This window comes from Psammomys obesus, unplaced genomic scaffold, assembly GCF_907164565.1.
Source record: "Psammomys obesus unplaced genomic scaffold, mPsaObe1.curated_primary_1811, whole genome shotgun sequence".
In the NCBI taxonomy this organism is placed as follows: domain Eukaryota; kingdom Metazoa; phylum Chordata; class Mammalia; order Rodentia; family Muridae; genus Psammomys; species Psammomys obesus.
In genome coordinates, this window is record NW_026593286.1 from 2,759,708 (window position 1) to 2,772,187 (window position 12,480).

Genomic DNA, 12,480 nt, shown 5'->3' on the forward strand with positions numbered 1-12,480 from the left:
CACACTCATACACACATACACACACACACATACATACACACACACACTCACACACACACACTCACACACACACTCACACACACACACACACACACACACACACACACACACACACAGCAGGGAACTTTCAGCCTCCAGTCATGGAGGTGCAGCTCCATCAAAAACCCGTTCTTCTGACAATAATGATGCTAAACGTGTCTGTATAGCAAGGAGCCATTTATGAGTACTGGGGAGTCAGAGGCAGTCAAGAATCCAAGTGGACATGGCCTTTGCAGTAAGGGGAGCAAACGAGGTGTCATCTTCCCAGTAAGCCTTTTGCCATCATTGAGATACACCAGAAACAGGTCTCAAGATGGTGGACTGAAGAGTTAGATGTCAGAGTCTGGGGCTACAAAACCAAAGTCAAAGAAACGGGGAACCATGAAGAAGTAAGTTGCAAGATGCTAAATATGCAGGGTCCTGAATCGCACATCTGTGAACTCTCCAAGGAACCTAGAACACTGCAATAGCTAGAACCCTGAAAGAGTTGCGCAAAGGTTGTCAGCAACTGCCCAGGACCCGGGACTGTGGTTCGGAAGGTCTCTCAAAGCCCTGTGTTTTGAAAGCTCACCCAACAGCCTTCAGCACCATTGAGAAGGCTGTGTAGTCATCTGGGAAGGGGGAGCCTCGGCTGAGGAATTGCCCCTATCAGGTTGGCCTGTGGGCATGACTGGCAGACATTTTTCTTGATTAGTGATTGACATGGAAGGGCTCAGCCTACTGTGGGCAGTGCCACCCCTGGGCAGGTGGTCCTGGGTGGTATAAGAAAGCAGGATAAGCAAGACATGGAGAGCAAGCAAGTAAGAAGCATTCCTCCATGGTCTCTGCACCAGTTTCTGCCTTCAGGTTCCTGCCCTGATTTTCCTCAGTGACGGACTGTAACCTGTGAGCTATAAGATGGAATAAACCCTTTCCTCCCATAAGTTGTTTTGGTCAGTGTTTTATCACAGAGGTGGTGGATTGTTTAGAAGGTAGGACCTCATGAGAGGAAGGTAGGTCATTGGTCCATGTTCTTGAAGAGCATAGTGGGACTCTAGACCTTTCCTGCCTTTTTCTTTGCTTCCGACCACCATGAAGGGAACAGTTCTGTTTCAGCAAGATGTGCTGCCTTGCCACAGGCTCTGCAGACCAGATGAGTATGTTTTGCAGCTTCTAAAACCATGAACCCAAAGAAACCTTTCTTTTTCACAAGTTTCTTCTCTTGGGTATTTTGCCATAGTGACAGACTGTTGACTATTGAGCCTACCATATACCTTGAGCTCTTAATGAAATCCCAACCACTTCTTAAAGGAGAGGCCACATTTATTTTACTAGAAAATATGATAAAAATACCCAAGTAGATACACTGTGAGAAGGCTTAGAGCCAGGTCTCAATGGGACCAAGGTGATAACCAGGACTACAGAAGGTTAGCTTACCGCTGGGATTCAACGCTCTTCAAAAGAAGACAACAGAATCCACAGTCTGCAAAAACAATGCCCTCACTCTGCACTATCCTAAGGAACTACTAGACAAGAAAAAGTCACAGTCAAGAGACATAGAGTCAATTGGGAAAAATTCAGAGGTGATACAGATGTTGAAAGAAGCAGTATAAAATAACCATGAGAGATGTGAGTGTAAAGGATGAAGATAGAGAATGCAGAAGAGACTTGGGAATTATAAACATGAACATGCCATGACACGCTGGCACATGTATAAGTTCCCATTCCTCATGAGCTGAAGTGGGAGACTTGCTTACATCAGTGCTTGTGTGAGTGCATGCCCGGTAAGTGTAGGTGCCTATGGTGGCCAGCAGAGGGTGCTGGGTCCCTTGGAGTCACAGGCACTTGAGAGCTGCCTGATGAGGGTCCTCTGGAAGAACAGCAAGCACTCTTAACCTCTCAGCCCCAGAAAATTATATTTCAGCAAAAATATATAGAATAGTATTATTAAGAGGCTGGATAATACATGAGGAAAGATTGGTAAACTTGAGGAATGATCAATAAAGTTACTTAAACAGTGACACAGAGACGCAAATTAAACAAATGGGAGTGGGTTCAGGGGATTCAGGCTCCCGTGGTGGTTCACACATTTTTAACAGAGGCACTGGGAATTCAATGAAGAAGTAGGGACTGGAGCCACTGGGAATCTATCTGGGTGGGCACCCATATAGAATTGAATTTTACATTCTCTTACACTGTGTACAATTATGTCATAGTAAATTTTAGACTCATACTTAAAAGTTTCTAGAAGAAAATGTTAGAGAACAACTTTCAGAACATATAAAAGGCCAAAATTTCATAGACAGTACACAGAAAGCATAAATTATGAAATGAAAGTTGATAAAATTCTAAAAAAATAAAATTCTGCTAATTTAAGACTTTCATTATGAAAATGAAAAGATGAGCCACAGATTCGGAGGCAATTTCCATAATACACTGTGGTGACAACATGCCCGTTTCTAAAATGAAGACATCTGAAGCAGGACTTTCACATTGAAGGGATACAAATGCCAAGAAGTCACCAAAACAGAGTTTGGTAGTATTGTTAGAGAGGTGGAGAATAAGAAGATAGTACCAGGATCCTGTTAGGCCATCTGATAAGGCCGAATGTGAGCTAGGGTGGGCATAATCCAGGTAGCCACTTTTAAATGCTTCCTGGTAGTTACTTAGAAACAATGCATTAGTTACCTCTCTCATTGTTGTGACACTGTACCTGACAAGAGCAACTTAAGGGAGGTAGGGCTTATGCTGGCTCACAGTTCTAGTGATACCTCCATCGGAGTTGGGGAAGGCATAGCAGCAGGGTTGGAGGCATCTGTAATCAGCAAGCAGAGAGAGAGGGAGTTGAATGCTGGTTCTAAGCTTGCTTTGTGCAGCCTTGGCTGTCCTGGACTTGCTTTGTAGACCAGGCTGGCCTGGAACTCACCGAGATCCACCTGCCGCTGCCTCCCTGAGCGCTGAGACTGCAGGCGTGTGCCACTGCCCCTGGCTGCTTTCTGCCTTTTACTCGGTCACAGACTCCAGTGCCTGAAATAGAGCCACCCAAGCTTAGGGTGTGACTTCCCATGTCTACTAACCCGATCAGAAACCTCCCAGACATGCACAGTAATTTGTCGTCTAGATCCTCTCAAGTTGGCGGTCCCCGTAAACTGCCGTATGATGCAGCCATTCTACTCCTAATGATTTACCCAAGACAGATGAAAACATGCCCGAAAGACACAGACCAGAATGTTCGTGGATGTGACCTTCACAGCACCCAGAAGCTGAGAACAACCAACTGTCCACTGACAGGTGAGTGAACAAATTCAACGTAAAATATATAGCTTTTTTTTTTTTTTTCAGTAACAATGAACATAGTAATGTAGACAATAATGACAGGTTCTAGCATGGCTCTTTTGCTACTGATCTCGAGGATAGCACACACATAGGGATCCCCATTGTGGGCTGGCTCCTCTGCAGGCTTAGAGGATCCACACAGACCTGCACATCTGGATACAAATCCACCATTCCTCGGAGGTTTCGAGGTACCCATCACCAGCGACACTGTGCCCAAAGCCTCACAGTATTTCTGCTCAAGGCACCATTCTTATCAGTCACACACCCTTGTCCTCCACAGTGGAAACTGAGCACAGATGTTTCAGCTCTCTTTTCTGGGTCTGGAAGATGCTTCTCATATTTTTGGCAGTGACTTTTAAAGCACGTCATGTCCTTGATTTGGCAATTTTAAAATAGCACAAACATTTCATCAAGTTTTTTTGTTCGCTGAATAATGCCCCTGAGACTCTTTTTTTTTTTTTTTTTTTTTTTCAGTGTGTGTGAGAAAAATCATTGGAAATTTCCCCACATTAACATAGTGCTGACAATGCAGCCACTCTGACATCCTCTCTCTGCCTGGCTTCTCTCAACCTAACTCCAGGCAAGGTCTGAGGTGAAGCATTGCAACCACTATTCAATCTATTTTAAGAACATAACAACAACCAAAGAAGAAGAACGGCTCCTGGGACTGGAGAGATGGCTCAGCAGTTAAGAGCGCTGCCTGCTCTTACAAAGGATCTGGATTCCTGTTCCCAGGACCCACAGGCATGGTGGCGGTCACAACTGTCTCCATCTCCAGTTTTAGGGGATCTGATATCCTCTTCTGGTTTCCTTGGGCCCTGTACATGTGTGGACACACTTACATACATGCAGGCAAAACAGCCATCCACAAAAAATAAAAATAAATAAATCTTTTAATAAAAGGAACATAGCTTATGTATGATATGTTCAAGTTGGATTTTTTGTAGTAACATCTCTAGAGAAAGGACAGTCAATAAAATCTGCTATGATGTGGATGTAAACATGGTTTATTTTGATCACAGGTGTAGGATATGAGACTGATTCAGACTGTCCACAGCAGCAAACTATTTGCCTTGTGAGGGCTCTGAGAGGGCCCTTTGCCAGCTGCAGATAGTTTTAATCTGAGGACTCTGGAGAGGGAATAAATGCCAGGGCCCAGAGAGAGGGGGCTCCAAGGAAGAAGAAAGCTGCTGTTCTGTCCCCTCCCCTTCCCACTCTTGGTTGCTGTTGATACAGCATGAAGAGAAGTTGGAAATATCCTGAAAAGACTTGCCCCAAGGAACTTGACAACCTTCAGCAAATCCTGCCGGTGTGCGCCACCACAACCGGCAGGAACTTGACACCATAACCAGCAGGAAGTAGCTAAAGAGAACCATGCCCCACCTCCCCACTAACCTCCTTTCTCTCCTACCTGGTATTGGGGCTTTGGAAGGCATTGGGCTGGAGAGGAGAAAAAAGGCCTAAGAAACATAAATAAAATTAATTTTTAAAATATGCTAAAATGACTTATCAAATTTAGATCGACTCAGAGTAGAGGGAAGTAGTGGAGTATGATCAAATGTGCAGTAGGAGCATTGAGTAGATCTTGTGGCAGTATAATTATCTGAAACTATCTCATGCCTTAGAAATTGAATGTTTGCCAGACCTTGCAACCAAGCTCATTATACGCCAGAAAATCATTTAAAACTATGCATTCTGCTTTCCTACTACATACTCAGCCTGTTAAACTTGTATTTAAGAAAACAATATAACCAACTCTACTAGCTCTGGACTTCCTATGAAATCAGCCTTTACAATCTAAGCTAAATATGTAGCTTTAATCTTGAACTATGCACTCTTGCATGCCCCTGGCTCAGGAAGTGTGTGTTTAATTTTTTTGCTGAAAGCAGCTAATAGGTCAAAAGCAACCTTAAAAAGTATCTACCATAAAGGATGAAGGTTAACATTTGTTCACAGTTTAGAGGGCTGTTCTGTGTCAGTTGGGGGTCATAACTGACCAGGATCTCTGTAGAAAACAAGTAATCATCCCCCAGGCCATACTTTCTATGCTGTTTAATAAATACAGAGCCAAACCCTTTGTTGAGGACAGAGGATGGACAGAAATCAACTTCATAAAATAGACAACACACAGGTCCCAAACTGCAGATGACAGACAGACGGAGGGCACAGGGAAAGAAGAGGAAACTTCATATTTAGGCTCATTCTTGGTTGGACGTACTCCATGAGGAAGAAAGACTTTTCATTAATGCTGTATTGACATAGGATCAGACGAAACCACGCCTGTCAGCTTCGCCATGACCCAGAGCCTAGCACATGTAAAAGCGTGCAGGTCTGGCGTGCACAGGGCACAGACCTACCTTCAGTGTGTCTCAAGGTATTAGAGCAGAGTTATGGGGGGGGGAGGATTGGAAACGAGCCCTTGCTGGGGAGAGGGTGGGGTAGACTCTGGGGCAGGGGGATGCAGCCTTGGGTTTACCTGGTTCTCTGTACCTGGCTTCTCTCTCTTACAGTGGCATTCCAACAGCCTCGTGTCCTGGATCCGGACTTGGTCTTTTTAAGAAAACAGGTCAGGATCCTTGCTCAGCCTGACTGACACCTCAGCTGCCTCAGTGGTGTGCAGAAAGAGATGCCCTTTTAGGAAGAGAGCTGCTGGCCTTGAGAAGAGCTAGGGTAGATGAGTAGGGCCAGGCATGATCCCAGGGAAGAGGACGAAGACATGTCAGTTCTTAGCTAGGAAAGAGAACACACTGATGTTTATGCACATGTGTGTTTGTGCATGCACGCGCGTGTGTGTGAGTGGGTGTCTGTGCGTGTGTGGGTACACGCAGGCACGTGCGCTTGTGTGTATGAGACAGTATGTGCAGGTACATTAAGTCTACTTCCTCCTTGTGGTCAGGAGCTTGCTTTGTTGTCTCTTGGCACCTGAGGAACAGTCTGTGGGAAAACCCTTCCAATGCAAGAAGGGTCATTCATTTGCCTGCACACTCCCTCCTAGAGCAGCTTAGGTCTGTCACACCATGCACACTTCAGTGGGAATTGGGACTCCTGATTTGGTTTTCACGCACCCACCTGTTCACTCATTTCCAAATTCAGCAGCTGGTTTCTGAATGCCCTGGGAACAAGACAAAGGCTTCATCCTCTCTTGGCCAAGTTCAAGGTGAAGGGATGCCTCCTTCAGCATATGTGAAAACTGTCTCTTCCCAGTCTGTCATCAAACTCATGAAAATCTTCCTGCCTTGGTCTTCCAAGTTCTGGCATTACAGCTGTGAACAATCATTCTTAGCTCTGTTTTTTTCCCCCAAGACAAAAGTTTCTCAGTGAAGTCTGGCTGTACTGAAACTCACTCTGTAGACCAGGCTGGCTTCAATTCACAGAGATCTGGCTGCCTCTGCCTCCCAAGTGCTGATATTAAAGGAATTCCAGGAGCCCCACAAGGAGGCCAACAAAGCTGAACAACCTGAGCCCGGGGGGTCCTGCACAGACTGAAGCACCAACCAAGGACGGTGCATGGAGAGGACCTAGAACCCCTGCTCAGATGTAGCCCATAGGCAGCTCAGTCTCCATGTGGGTTCCCAAGTAAGGGGAGCAGGGACTGCCTCTGTCATGAACTCCATTGCCTGCTCTTTGATCACTTTTCCCTGGCGATGTGACCTGACCACAGAGGAAGATGATTCAGGCAGTCCTGATGAGACTTGATAAGCTATGGGCCAATGGCAGAGGAAGAAAACTGCCTCTTTCAGTGGACTAGGGGAAGGAGATGGGGGGAAGGGTTGGACTGGGAGGAATTTTGGAAGGGAGCTTCAATTGGAAAAAAAAAAAAACTGTAAAGGCATGCACCACCATGGCCAGCTTAGTTCTACTCTTTTGATATAAGGACTCACACTGTAGCCCGGGTTTGCTCAGAACTCACTATGTAGCCCATGCTGCCTTCAAACTAATAGCAATCATCCTTCTTCAGCTTTCTGAGCCCTGGGAATTCAGGGTAACAATGCACTTAAATTTTTTCCCAAGGGTCCAGTTGGGGTGGGGGATATTCCTTCAACTCAGGGTAGGTTCTGAGAATGTAAAACCTTCCTCTGCAGCTCACAACCCTCAGAGGACAGGCCCTTGGGAAATGTGCGCACACTCATCTTCTCATGAATATTGAAGACACGTCATGAATATTTATCAATGGAATTGCGTCTCTCCGGGATTATCTTATTTGAATTCCTAACATGTGTGCCTCTTTCTGAATGTGACCAGACCTGAAATAGAAACTTCACAGAGCTAATCAGGTTAAGATGCAGAGTCACCAGGGTGGCCCTAACTGAGCAGGACTGGTGGTGTTGAAGAGGGGACGTTTGGAGACAGCCAGCAGCACAGAGAGAAGCTGTGTGAAGATGAGGGCAGAGGTTGCCCTGCTGCCAAGGGCATGGAGGGCTGCTCACAGTCTCCAGGGAGAAGGCTGGCTACTCCCGACAGCTTCCAGACTTCATCTTGGGTTTCTGGCCTCCTGGTAACAATATTGTTTTGCTGTTTACACAGCTCAGCTTGTGGGGCTTTTGCAGCTGTTTGAGCAGAGGCATACATATACAAGGGTTGGGAAGGAAAGCACAGCTTCTGTGCGGGAGATGCGCCTTCCTTTGTTCTGGACCTTCTTCTCCAGGCCTGCCTGCCTCCAGGCCTTGGCTTCATTCTTGGAGGAGCCCTTGCCTCAACAATTGTCCTCCATGTAGATATGGGCACAGCAGCCCTGGCTACTCAGGAGTGAGAGTGGCTCTTTCCTCTCCAGGTTTGGGAGGGTCACAGGTGTTTACAAGAAGGCCTGTCAGCCTCCAGAGCCTGTCAGGTGAGTCAGTGTGGAAATGTCTGTGAAATGAGAGAAGCCACTGAAAGGACACCCGATAACTCAAGGCTCAGACAGTCGTCAGCTCCTCCACCTCAGGTCCCAGCTTGATCTGCGCTCCCCCTCTGGTCCCCTGTGGCTCCCTGCACTGATCTTCCCCAAAGACTCCCATTATGTGCACTTTGGCAGGCTGGCATGAGGGTGAACAGTGCTGCTGCCAACATTAGTGAAGCTGAGAGCAACACAAGAACTGAGTCACTTGCTTCACTGTGCCCGCTGGGCTCCGGATGTGCTCTGAGAGCCTGACCGCAGCTCTGATTGCCGTTTCTCCCCTCGACCGCTGAGTCAAAGGCTGTATTGTTGCTGAGCCTGTTGACGGGCATCCCTGCATCTCTCCTGGCAAACAGCTGCCCTGGTGTGTGAGCCGAAGCTTGCGGAAGTGCCGTCTGCCCACCCCCTTGCCAACCTTGGATATGACGGGTCTGTTGATCTTTCCGTGGGGGCTGGACCAGTTCTCTGCACACTGGCCAAGTGAGATGCTTGTGTGTTTACTGCCCGCCTCTGAGCTGGTTTCAGTGAATTGTTTGTGCTTTTGTCTTTTTTTTTTTTTTTTTTTAATTTCTGATTTATAAATTAAGGATCCAAAGCAACATCTCTACAGAGGTTACTTCCCCGGAATTTTGCATGGATATGGCTTTCGTTGGCAGGAGTTCATTTCCCCTGAGGGTTGCTTTCTGAGTATGGCTGTGGTAGTTGACAAACATGAAGGTGTGACTACCACTTCAGTGGCTGCACGGCTGTGGGAAGGCACTTGTTCTCTCTCTCTCTCAGCCTCAATTTTTTCCACCTATAAAGTGGAGATAACTGTATAGGGCTTCCGTGGGTATCTGAGGGTTCTTTTTATAATTTATGTAAACACTGAGCTGAGCAGGTGCCCAGTGGGCCCTAATACATGACACCTCCCTGTTCTTTGACTGATACTGAGCAAGTATCACTGTGGGTTCTGCTGGTCCTTTAGGTATCCTGCAAACAAGACTTCAAGGCAAAGAGGCTGTCCTTGGAGGTATGGGGAAGAGAAGAATGAAGTTGCCTGGGCAGTTTGTGTGTGACTTCTTGACAACAGCATTGGACAGGGGCATTAGTGTGGGAGTGAGTGGTCAGGAAAATGAGGTCATGGCCAAGAAAACAGCACATGGTGTGGTGGAGTACTTGGCTAGCAGGTACAAGGCCTGGGGTCCCACCTTCAGCACTGCAAAACCAAAACCAGAAACAAAAGGATAGAAATAGATCCATAATCCACAATTTATAAAAACTCATGAAGCTACAATTAATGGATGAGGGCTCTGAACTACTACATTCAAAACAACAATAAAAATCTGTAAGAGAAATGTATTTAAAGTTGATTTCAGGAGAGATTTATCAACCTGTGAACAGAACCATATAGAAAGAACAGTATTGAAAATCTGCAATACAGTTTACCTAAGAATCAAGTAAGGAGATGGAATGGACAATAAGGATATCTAGTTGCATTTAAAGAAAAAGGAAAGGAAGAAAAAAAGAATAGAGAGTTTGAGACTGTGTTGTTGCTGTGCTCTGACAATTGGAGGTGACTTGATGGCGTTAAGGGTCAGCTTACTTGGGTCCTTTTGCAAGGAGAAAGGGCGCTGAGAGCTTTTGTATCCCAGACACCTGGCAGCAGAGAACAGTGGCAACAAGTCCTCAGAGCAGCAGCAGGTGGCTCTTTCTAGCTTTAGAGTGCTCCTGTGCAGACCTGGGTGTCAGGACATTTAGCCTTTGTATAGGCCTAAGGCGGGATTCTTCAGTCACCACTGTTAGATTTCAGGCCTGAGTTCTTTGAGACCCTCTACCCTAAAGACTACTCTTCCAGAACTCTTCAGGGTTCTATTCTCTGGATCCTTATAGCCTCTATTTCTTCAGCTGCATCTCTCTTCTCCACCCTTTGCATCCCCTCTTGCTTAGCTCCCTCCTGTTGCTTTGGGCACTGTCACAGCCCCTTCAGCATCTATTGCTGCTAGCTGGGCTGCTGTCAGCCTACTTGCTCTGCTGCTGGCTCAGCGTTGCCGCCCCAGCTGTTAATTAGCCACGGCTTTGCTCCTTTGTGGCTCGGTCTGTTGTCTCATCACTCTACTGTTTCTGCTACTTTCTTTTTTAAATGAAAAATGCTACCTGAGCTAGCCATGTGTCTTGGCTAGTTTTATGTCAACTTGACACAAGCTAGAGTCACTGGAGAGGAGAACATCTCAATTGAGAAAATGCCTGCATAAGATCAGGCTCTAGGTAAGCCTGTATATGTAGAGCATTTTCTCAATGATCGATAGCGGAGGGCCTTAGCTTGCTGTGGGTGGGGCCACTCCCTGGAAGATGGTCCCAAGTTCAATAAAAAAAGCAGGCTGAAGAGCCATGGGGAGCAAGCCAGTAAGCAGCATCCTCCTTGGCCTCTGCATCAGCCCCTGCCTCCAGGTTCCTTCCCTGCTTGAGTTTCTTCCCTGGCTTCCTTCAAAGATGAACAGTGAATGATATGAAAGAGTAAACCAAATAAACTCTTTTCTCCTCAAGTTGCTTTGGTCATGGTGTTTCATCGCAGCAATAGAAGTTCTAAGGTACCATGATAATACTAAAAGTAGGCAAGAAAAAGACCACTTCAGAGAAGCCTTGCGTTGGGCTTACTGCTGTAATAGTAGGGGAGACAGAAGCCCAGGAGGGCATCCACCAGACAGCTCACTTTGTCAGTCAAGCATCCTGCTTGTGCAGCTGGAAAAGGGTGTTTGGGTCAATCACAAACAGCCCCTCATGCAAAGGAGGGATTGTGATTTCATCGAGCACAGCACTATCCCTGCTACACCAGGCACAGCGTTCCTGTAAGCGGCCACCAGGGGGCGATGCTGCCCACTCTGGCTAAGGCAGAATAATTTCAGGGTCATCTAGAGTTCTTCAAAGTGTGTGAGAGCAGCAGTCCTGTTCAAGATGACACAGACCTGGCTGGGGCTATGCCTTCGGGAGCCGGAGCATCATTATTGCTAATGCTGATTTCAATGCACCTTAACTTTGCCAAACATCTGTCCAGTGACCCAGGGAGAGGCCACTCTCCTTAATATGTCTTATTGGAACCCTCTTCAGCGACGTGAAGCTAGAGCAGGTTCCAGAGTGAATGGGAAGACAGGCACAGTGGGCTGGGGACAGAGGTGACTTTGAAGGTGTTGGGAGAGAGCTGAGGTACAGCTGCCTGCTCTAGAGAGGACACTGATCACACAAGAGAGAGATCAGAGTGGGGAGACAGCTCCTTTCTTGGGCTGATTATATACCCTGGCTGCAGTGAAGGAGAATGCATGCTCTCTGGAGGAAGAGCAGCCTTCCTGAGAACATCTTAAGTCTCCTTTCACAGCCCAGGCAGCTGGACAGAGCAGACCACACCACCCACAGGACCAGCAGTGGTTCCATCTCCTCCTCTGACCACTGGGTCCTTGCACTAGTTTTCAATTGTGGGGCCTCCAGTCAGTCTGGATTTCCCTCTCCTCATCTGTGCTAATGGTGGCCCAGACACCCAGAATGTAGAGTTAATGCAAAAAAGCTGAAGGACTGTGGATGATGAAGCATACCCCAAACCTCCCCTGGTAATAGTGCTGGTTTTCATGTCCACTTTCCATGCATTAGCATCACCTAAGCAGAGACCCTCACCTGAAGAACCATGCCTCACTCCACGTGGGAGGCACCGTCTAGTGGCAATCCAGATAAAGAGCATGGCTGAAGGAAGGCCCACATTTAGCTTGACTGACCTTCCCTCTTGCCTGCTCAGATCTCTCTCTTGCTGATGAGTTGACTCATCCTGCTGTTCTGACCCTTCACTGATATCACTGATACCAGAACCAGTGTATATAGGCTTCCATTGTGGACGACAGGCCAGCGGCTCTCCAGGAAACTTGCAGGTTTTCAGCACCAGATTGGGACTTCCAAAACACTCAGCCTTGTGGACTGAGGTTGACGGTCTCTTTGATGAGAGACAGCCTCTGTGTGATGACTCTCACTGCTGAGGCAGCCAGCCAGCCCTGGGGATTGAGCAAGTACTGTGTTCTTAGTCTCTCAGGTGCAATTCCGCTGTTGTTGCTATTTTAACATAAGCTAACTTAATAAACACATACACACACACACAGCACACACAGGGTATGCATGCTCTCTGGCGGAAGAGCAATACCTGTGTGTGTGTGTGTGTGTGTGTGTGTGTGTGTATCTCTGTCTATCTATCTATCTATCTATCTATCTATCTATCTATCTATCTATCTATC

General features: G+C 46.9%; 1 long non-coding RNA gene across 1 annotated transcript in view; it reads left to right on the forward strand.

Moving 5' to 3' along the window:
• The window catches only part of LOC129683803 (uncharacterized), an 8,380-nt gene extending 4,120 nt beyond the window's left edge, over positions 1 to 4,260 (forward strand). The window contains exons 2-3 of the long non-coding RNA XR_008721201.1: positions 3,140 to 3,309; positions 3,829 to 4,260. This is a non-coding gene — a long non-coding RNA (uncharacterized LOC129683803). The remainder of the gene's footprint in view (positions 1 to 3,139; positions 3,310 to 3,828) is intronic.
• The last annotated feature ends 8,220 nt before the right edge of the window (positions 4,261 to 12,480 follow it).